Genomic DNA, 10575 nt, shown 5'->3' with positions numbered 1-10575 from the left:
TATATCTAATATATTTCTCATATTAAGGAAAGTCATGTAATTCTTAGATTTAAGAAAACCAATTGCCATGTATTGAATAATCGTTTCTGCTATAATAATGTCAGTACAAAATATCAAATACGATATTATTTCGATTGTATTTCTTGTCACAGCATAGCAAATTGTCAACCCCCCCCCCCCCCAGGTTTTTAACAAAGATGCCCTTTGTTATTCTTTAATTATTAAGTAGTTAATAATTTCACGATGTTTATTGTTATGTTTTCGCCCTTTCAGTGTTCTTATGTATGTACGGTTTTCAATAACTTATATCCTTTCCCTCGTCTTACATAATTGCCTGTCGGTCGGAAATATGTCTACCATTGTATGTTGTAACAGTATGAAGTTGTGTTTATATTCGAACCATAAACGCATTACATAAGTGCCCAGTTATGGTCATGGTCGTGCTATGGGATTGGTCTCAGTCTGTTTAGGGACCATCTCGGACATTATTTTACACATTAAAATATAGAACTAATGCATCTAATGGTTCATTATTGCTTTTTTTGCAGCTGAACGATGCAACGAATAATATGTGGCTTGAAGTGTCATTGTTTATAGAGCGATCTCCGGGTGAAAACGTTATTTCAATTGTGAAACTTCAATTTGTATATGGTATTTCAATTTTAAGATCTTGTCCCTATTTGTAAATGCGTGTGGTAATGAATTAGGCATACGTATTATATTTGATATTGTAAATGCATGCATAACTGGTTAGTTTAAAATGTGTGTTTTTCAATTGCGTTTTGCATTCTTTACTGTTGTTAAAAAATCACTTTATATAAAATGCTTAGTTAATGCATATGAATAAATGATACTGCTCACATGTTGTGATAAAATAAAACAAGAGCACCGCCTTGCGGGTGCAGACCGCTCATCTATTTTCTTTTTAAAGGTGAAGGGACTCTCATTTTCAATCACAAAGGAGGGAGGAGTGGAGTGAAGAAGGGTGTATAGTGTGGGGTTGTGGACATTTATTACATTATCTTCCAAAAAAGCAAAAAAAAAAAAAAAAAAAATCGGGGGGGGGGGGGGGGGGGGTTTTGGGTGCGATGGTTGGACGGTATTTCAAACATAACCGTTTAAAAAAAAAATGGGGGGGTATAGTGTGAGGGTGTGGTGATAATTTGTGAGATGATCTTAAAAAAAAAAAAAAAAAAAAAAAAAAAAATCAAAAAAAAAAATTGGGGGGTGGGTCGGGGGGGGGTGGGGGGGGTATAGTGTGAGGGTGTGGTGGTCATTTGTGAGATGATCTTAAAAAAAAAAAAAAAAAAAAATAGGGGGGGGGGGAGGGGGGGAGGGCACGGGGGATGGTTTGGGTGAAGTCTATTGTGGTATGTCAGGTAAGAGTAGTTTCATCAAAGTATCAATCAAATCTAATCATAAATAAAGAAGTTATGGCAATTTTAGCAAAATTTAATAATTTGACCTTGAGAGTCAAGGTCATTCAAAGGTCAAAGTAAAATTCAAGTTGCCAGGTACAGTAACCTCATGATAGCATGTAAGTATTTGAAGTTTGAAAGCAATAGCCTTGATACTTCGAGTGGATCGAAACACAAAATTTAACCATATATTAAAAGTTACTAAGTCAAAAAAGGGCCATAATTCCATAACAATGACAACCAGAGTTATGCAACTTGTCCTTTTACTGTACCCTTATGATAGTTTGTGAGTGTTCCAAGTATGAAAGCAATATCTATGATACTTTAGGGGTAAAGTGGACCAAAACATAAATCTTAACCAAATTTTAAATTTTCTAAGTATAAAGGGCCCATAATTCCGTCCAAATGCCAGTCAGAGCTACATAACTTTGCCTGCACCGTCCCCTTATGATAGTTCATAAATCTTGCAAGTATGAAAGCAATAGCTTTGATACTGTAGGAATAAAAGGGACCTAAATACAAAACTTAATCAAATTTTCAATTTTCTAAGTATAAAAAGGGCACATAATTCTGTCAAAATGCCAGTCAGAGTTACATTACTTTGCCTGCACAGTCCCCTTATGATAGTAAGTGTTGCAAGTATGAAAGCAATAGCTTTGATGCTTAAGGAATAAAATGGACCTAAACACAAAACTTAACCAAAATTTTCAATTTTCTAAGTATAAAAAGGGCACATAATTCTGTCAAAATGCATGCCAGAGTTATCTAACTTTGCCTGCCCAGTCCCCTCATGATAGTAAGTAAGTGTACCAAGTTTGAATGCAATAGCATTGATACTCACTGAGAAAAGTGGAACTAAACGCAAAACTTAACCAAAATTTTCAATTTTTTAAGTATAAAAAGGGCACATAATTGTGTCAAAATGCACGCCAGAGTTATCTAACTTTGCCTGCCCAGTCCCCTCATGATAGTAAGTAAGTGTACCAAGTTTGAATGCAATAGCATTGATACTTTCTGAGAAAAGTGGACCTAAACGCAAAACTTAACCGGACGCCGACGCCAACGCCAACGCCAACGCCGACGCCGACGCCGACGCCAAGGTGATGACAATAGCTCATAATTTTTTTTCAAAAAATAGATGAGCTAATAATACGTTACACTATCGCTGACAGTCTCTGAAGAACACACATTAACTCGCGACTACGAAAGCGAATGACTATAAATTGCATGACAGAATAGCATCGAGGTCCGTGGTCTAGTGGTAACACACTGGCTTCACAATCCAGAGATCGCTGGTTCGATCCCCCGCTGCACCTAACCTACTAACTCGTCTTTCGCATGAGACGTTAAACCGAGGTGCAGTGTACTAGGTGCTATACACCGGGCACTAAAAGACCCAGGGTCACCTCTGGAACGGGGTGTCTCCTGTATCTTGCACTATCCCCCGTAACCAACTAACACGTCTCTCTGGGGGCGATGGCCATATGGGAGACAATCCCGGTGCACTCGATAAAAAAAATGAAGAAGAAGAAGAAGACATCGAGGTTTTGACTGATGTGTACTTTATTTATTCGGAATCTAAAAAGGATTGAGTTGCCAAAGCCACTTTGTATCAGTTGTACAAAGTAGATAAAAATTCGAAAATAGTTGTATTCCTAGAAGATGAGAGATGCATGCATCCACTGTTGTGGTTCAGAGAGTCCATTATATGTGCGTCATGACAGATTTAAAACCAGATGAAATAATACTGTTTCTTAAAGTGATCGCTGAACTAATTGAATGTCTGATTGATTTTGTCCAAACAATATATCACCTCTGTACGAACTCAGTTTGACAGCAGTAGCTTCCAAAGTTGCATTACTATGTTTAATTGTTTTATAGGGACATGCTAATTTTTAAAAGGGTTTCAATTTGGAATTGAATGTTTTGCAGTAATTGGGCCATAGTATTATACTTATTCAAAGAAGATGGAGGGATGGATAGTTTTTCTTTATTAACAGCGTATATAGTTTAAGTGCGCATTCATTAATTAGCTTGGTGATTTTATTTGAATCCAGGTGTATATTTTGGTTTGCACTGCGTTTCCATTGGCTTCAAGCAACACTTATATCCAATGTGGTTCGATTCATGGCGTTGTTATATTCGTGTGCTGTTGGTTACGAAAGCTCGCGCTAATGATCAAATCTGTCGTCTCGCTATCTTTCTTCTTATGTTATTTGACACTGGCAATTTTTCGTCAAGTGCATTTCCATTGATACAGTCATTCACACTCTGAATTGAGATTCATTTGTATTTAACAGTGACATCTGTTTGAAATGGTGTTTGTTTGAGATACTTAGATTGTTACGTTATTTGGAAGGATTTCACCGTCGCTATTAAGTTATAGTCTGTTCTCTACTCATATTGTATATTTTCTTGAAACTACAATACAAAAGTATTAGAGGGAAATAGATTATTACCACGTTTTGGTGTCTTGCTTTTTTATTTTCTTTCGTGAATCGGTATCAAGAGGAAAATTTACTTATTTGGATTCGAAGAGTTTGTTTAATAGTTTTCAAAATATGTTTGAGCATGTTTTTTTTCCTTTTGTCATCGTCAATGCTAGCAATATGTCTTGACTAATTTGATTTAACCTGTAAATCGGTCTTCTTCAGATGTTGCATTTACAGCGCGGACAATATATTTTGTAGTGTTGCTTTTAGAGTGCATTCGGAAGGTATATCTTAAATAGTTCAATTCAATATTGGCGTTTACTTGAAGTGGTGCTTAAATTGAATAATCAAATTTAAATGTTTTGTGATACGATAAGTTAACTATTTCTGACACTAAATGTTATTACTCGAAATAGCATCTTGTAAATGTCCGAGATAAAACTGCACATGTTAAAACTACGAAGTTAAAAAACTATGGACTGTGCGGAATTTGAACATGTTGTTTGATATTAACATTTCTAGAAAATGTGTAATATTAAACACACAGGACCGGAGGTACGGACTACATTCATCAAGTGTATTTAAAACTTGAGGTTCAATAAAAAAAACACGTATCTTAAGATAATACGGTTGTTTTATAAGGTATCTAGGAAAGATGTAATTAGTTAATCATGTAAATTTATGTGCTGTTCTCATATCCTTATAGTGTGTTCTACATATTTGCTTTAACCTAGATTAAAATAAGCAGTTAAGGCTTACAAAATCGGCTCTTCCTTAAATAATGTCAGATTGGAAAAAGAAAACCATGCACTTTTACAAGCCTGAACAAAGCAATATAACATTGGTGCATGATCGGTCATCAATAGTTTTCAATATACAACTATAAGTGATGACCAACTCGAAAAGTTATACAGTGTTTTACGATTTTCGCAAAAGGTTTATAAACAAGAGTCAAACGTCGTCGATGATATCGCTTTGACTCATACTACCTTTATTTCAGATACAATAATGTATGGAATTCCTTTGGTAATATAAACTTGAACATGGTGTGAATATGTATCATCTTAAAATAACGATAGCAAAACGTTAAACAATAAAGCAAATTTACATATACTTCCCTGCAATCAAAATATAAAACATTTACAACCGTTAATAGCTGCTTAATACATTTCACTTGAATCTTTTAACATACAAATAACAGTAGTGTCACCTAAAGCCCTCAACACTGACAAAACAAAACCAGTCGATAACAAAGTTTAATCGTTCCCATACACAATCACAATTCGACTTACATGTGTATCAAATATATTACTCAATACCTATGTACAACTCTGACACTAATGAAACATTTTGAGCTGCTGCTGTTAACTTAATCTATTGAGAAATGTCTATGAATACCAACTGTGTATCATCACGCAAAAATAAGAAAAGTATGTAAAATGAGATACAATATTTGTACCACCTGGTTCCTAAAGTATTATGGGTTTTGCTTGGTTAATCTGTTATATTATGGAGAGCTATGAACCTATTACCTCATTGTAACAAGACGAAAATATATATGTGAGGTACCGGAACTATTCCCAAACACTACGCAATATGTTATTGTGAGTTTGTCTATGTGATTACGTGTGTGTTTTTAGCATAGATATTGTTCCATTGACAAAACACCAGCTCGATAAATATGAGAACCTTTGAATAAACCAATCATCTGGTCGATCATTAAGTTCACATCACAAATCACCAATCCATTAACAAACATGTATAGGCATCCATTGACATTTGTATGTCTCGCTTGAGATAGAACAAGCGTGATAGTATATTCCGGCATTATTTCGCAAAGGCTTATACATATAAATACATTTTTACCAGATGAACACATTTTCAGATGATGGTTAGCTTCGTTTGATCCATTCGTATGGTCTATCAGTTTGGTAGTGAACCGCCTAACTCTAAGTTACAAGGAATCCACATATTTGAACGTTTCTATTTTCTATAAATACCAGTGTAACTAGAAAATCTGACATAATTTAAAAAAAATATCATCATAACATTCATAAAATGTTCGACTGCAAATGACTCGTGCCAATTTGTGTTAGTGACTGAACGTAACACGACGAATTGCAAATGTTCTTTGCAGCTTGCCGTAAGTAAATTATTAAATTATGACAATGGTTAAATTGTTTGTGAAACTTGTTGTCATTGACAATTAAATATATCCATGTATCAATGTCTTGTGAAGCTTGTTGTTAACGACTTAATAAATTGCACACCTGCTGATCTCTTGCGCATCGTTTTAAAAGTGACTGAACAAAATATGTCCAACTGCAATTTTTAAGGTCAACTAGTTGCAAGTGTCGGAACGAAATATATCCATCCGCCAGGATGGGGCGCAGATTGCATAAAACAGGAAAAAGATTTATTGATTGTACATTGAGTAATATTGGAAGTTGATTACTAGCATTATTACAACCGACCCACCCAACCCAATCAACTGACTCAAATTGTTGTTATTGTTCCCCTTTCATCGTAAAACATCAGAAAACATATTTGGAGAACACCCCTTTTTCTCTTTATTTTTAAGAGGCGAGCACAGCTATAATAAAGCGAGGCAATACTACGTTTTGCCGAATATGAAAAACAACAGGGGAATGTGATGAGGCATTTGACAAAATTACAGGTCCAAGTCCTCAAAGCATTAAACCAGCTCTGCATCACATTGAGGCTCAGAGTTTGTGCCTTGTTGTAGAAAATCTGCAGAAGGAGAATGGTAAAATTATAAATCATGCATCTGACAGTATCGCAAAAAATAATGCAGCTGCATGGTAGAAGGGTGACATGTGGGTAAAGACTTCAATTTCCTTTGACCATCTTACCAATCAATCAAGAGACGACTGAGGACATAGCAAAACAAGTGGATATTGTGTTTGAAATACTGACATTCGTAAGATTTGTAAGTGTGGAGGATACGTATAAACTTGTAGATGCACATATAAATAGTTTATAAGTGGATCTGGATTTATACAGCAAGAATGCCAGTGTGGCTTGACAGGCACTGAACATGCGCCTTAATGTGGTTGCTCCCGAGTACGTCCCCACAACATAGAGCCGTGACTGGGAGTTCTTCCTTTTCCTTGAGCTTATCAGGTATCCAGTGCGCAGTTTTCCTACAAAGACTACAGTCAATCTAACTCGCTAAATAATCATATGTACACACAGAAACAAAGTTGTATTAAGTTTTTTAATATTTCTTCCATTGAATATGTTCATACATAATGGCAATAACTCACGTATCGTGACAAAAGTGAACGGAAAGAAGATAAGCGATTCTTTTGGGGCATACATATTGTTTATGGCTTAGTGCCAAACGTAACTGTATTGGAATAGCTACACATGATATTCAGTATCGTGCCAAACACGCTCTCACGCTGCATAGGGGAACGGAATCCAATATGTTTATTTATTCGTGCCAGACGACAATGCTTGACAGAAATGGGTTGAGGAACATTTATATAACAAAACGATATGTAATATAGTAATGAAACATTAACACGCGAACATTTAATACTATAAAGCGTAGAAAAGCATTGTTTATGCCATTGAACTAATGTTTCCGACTGTGTAAAGAACAGTTTTTACATGAGGAGGTGTTGTTTGAATTTTCGTAAACATAATGTGTTACCATTTCTTAGATATATCATAACAAGATAAGCACCTGTAACATTTTGATTGCCAATAAAGTTTGAAGAAGGGAACTGCAATACAAATGCTATTATGTTAGTGCGCTTGGTAATCACATCCATGAATGCAGAAAGGACAGTGTCTGTCTGTTTTCGTCAACCGTTTAGTGCAGCATATAATGTAACAACGGCGGTTTTTTATAATTGGATTATATAATGTAATTTTGGTTAAAAAATTGGTACATGAAAACGAACGTAAAACATTGTGATTAACATGTTACATTGTGTATTGTGTTGTATACATGTATTTATGTATTTATTTAAATATTTATTTTAGATTATTCAAATTTATTGATGTATGCGTCATGGTTACTGAATTATCGCAAAACATGCACGTGTGGTCGTGATTCTCATTTAATAGCCGTAGTTGGTGTTGGAAAATGACGAAGCCCATAGGCTCCAAGATGTTGCACACATGCATTTAGTATAACATACCCAGATGGAAGTTTAACTTACACAGTCGATACATAACTCGCTTGCATACTTGGGCAGCGTGCATACATGTGTGATCGTTTTATCCGCGTTATTATCATATAAATATGCTTCATTTTATTTGTATTGAAATACATGTACACAGTAGTATTGCTCAAAAGGTGATTATAACACCAAATTTTGCATAGTTTATGTAACGATTTCGGAATTTAAGATTGTCTTCACACGTCAATCATATTTAAATAATTAAAAACAGTAGGATTTAATATATAAACATGAACAAGTTACAATTTTTCTATCTTTGATCGGTCTGTATCGATAATATATTTTCGTGAATTTAAATAAATGTACAGATGAAAAATGTATCTATTGCACCTTTAGTAGGTTGAGGTTGCGCAATATGCCCACTGTTCAGGGTTTTTTTATAAGTTGCTGTGTTATATATGAGGCCCATCTAGCCTCTTGATCGAGATTTCATGAATATGAATGAAGTCATGGGTTCTATGTCAAGCCCTGGTTCTACACATTATATAATCTCGAGTTTGATATAAGGAATATTTTAATGCTAAAGAGTTTACATGTATATGCTAAAAATACTTAGTCTGTCCGTTTGGCGAAACGGTTTGTACAAGCCCGTCTTTCCTTAACGACATGGATTCAATTCCCACTCCCGGCGCACGAGAGTTTGTTTGTCACCTTCTCGGAAACGGAGGGGGGTCCTAAGGTTACTAATTCCGGTTTCCTCTTACAGTAAAAGACCATTCTAAATAATTGTATGCCAGCAAAATACTTTTTTAGATACAAAGCTCTTCATTGATTCAGTGGCAATCAATATTAAGCTTATAATGGAGTAAATTGAAGTATTTAGATTAAGCTTTCTATTTGGTACGCATTGGTTTGTGGTTCATCGATTTCAATATACATTTGCGTGGTTATGTTTAATCAACAAATGGCAACAAAATCATTTTTTTTCTGGGGTAAAACGTATTAATAAGGCATGTCATAGACGGTTTAATATTTTAATTGACACGCTATTTCATAGCGTTTTAAATTTACATCGCACCTATGGCAATTTTCTTTCATGAACATGAAATTGGGAATTATTCATGTTTCTTATTACAAGCTACCCAATGAGGTTACCGAAAGTTCAAGTTTCACAACCACACTTATCGCTGCCCACTGTTGTATAGCTATACACATAGGTTAGTTTTATAGTGTCTTGTTGATCTTTCTAATCTAGGTTTACTGTGCATGTTTTTACGTAGTACTTATAGTATAATAGAGAAGTTTTATAGTATAATTGAGTAGTTTTGATCGATTACTTTTAAAACAGTGTTGCAAAATGTATTCGTATGTGCGATACGTCAAATGCTCTTATGTAAAGCGCCTTTAAACGTGCACTCTTGCATGAAAAGGGCGCTATATAAATCCGGTATAATAATAATAATAATAATTAATTCCATGTTAACTAGATGCAACACAAGCAATCCTTTTTTTTATTACACATTGGCAATATTCCAATTGTGTGCTGTTGTCCTGTTTGCAGGAAATAAAATACAGTATGATAGATAATTTCATGTCAAAAACCGTATTCAAAATTGTAAATGTTGTAATGTTATCAATTAACACACTGAGTATGCCGGGTTCTCATCAACAAAACACAGTGATACTTTTAATTTGATGTGATGTAGATGTCATACGCAGAGTGCATTATGTGATATATTTCATTATGTCATATAATGTCTAGTGTATAATAGATTAAACATTAAGTTCATGTGTTTGTGCACTTGAATGTATTCGACTCATCTTATAGAGGCCTACACGGCCAAGTAAACGTTGTTTTTTTCAAATCGTCGGATAAATTCAAGTACATAAAGACACTAATATGATTTTTTTTCTATAATATGTTTAAGTGTATCTATAATGCAAATGTTAATACATCATTAAGATATAAAACAATATAGTTTATGATCCATCATGCATGTAATCAATTTAATCTGAAGTGGTTATCTTATAATGTGTATCATAATGATATTTAGTTATCTTATAATGTGTATACTTATGATATTTTGACAGTTTTGAATGTGATATAATGTCTTATTGATCAAAGAAAATACAAGTGTTACTCGAGAATAAAACTCACGAACGGGACATTAATACGAATATGTTTGAGATGATATGAATGTATGCGTTACGGACTAAGATATTGACAAGATATTGATATACCAACCTCACGCTCAACTTGTTACCCAGCTACCTATTGATTAATTGATTTCAAGTTAACGTAAGCTCGCTAAAAACGACGCCACTACCAGTTGACGTTAGCATGCTAAGACAACGCCATTATAAGCTAATCTGAGTACAACACCCATAACAATTCTACACCACCGTATGTTTGCCTTCTAACACGTTAACAGTATTAGCTTGCGTTCGCACGCCTACGATGACAAGGCTACAGCTAACGTAAGCATGCTAATACGCTAAAACTGCAAGCTAATGCACTGACAATAACCATGACAATAGCTCCACCTAGTGCTATCGATGTTAAAAATTGCA

The sequence above is a fragment of the Dreissena polymorpha genome, unplaced genomic scaffold, assembly GCF_020536995.1.
Source record: "Dreissena polymorpha isolate Duluth1 unplaced genomic scaffold, UMN_Dpol_1.0 chrUn019, whole genome shotgun sequence".
In the NCBI taxonomy this organism is placed as follows: domain Eukaryota; kingdom Metazoa; phylum Mollusca; class Bivalvia; order Myida; family Dreissenidae; genus Dreissena; species Dreissena polymorpha.
This window is presented reverse-complemented; position numbering follows the sequence as displayed.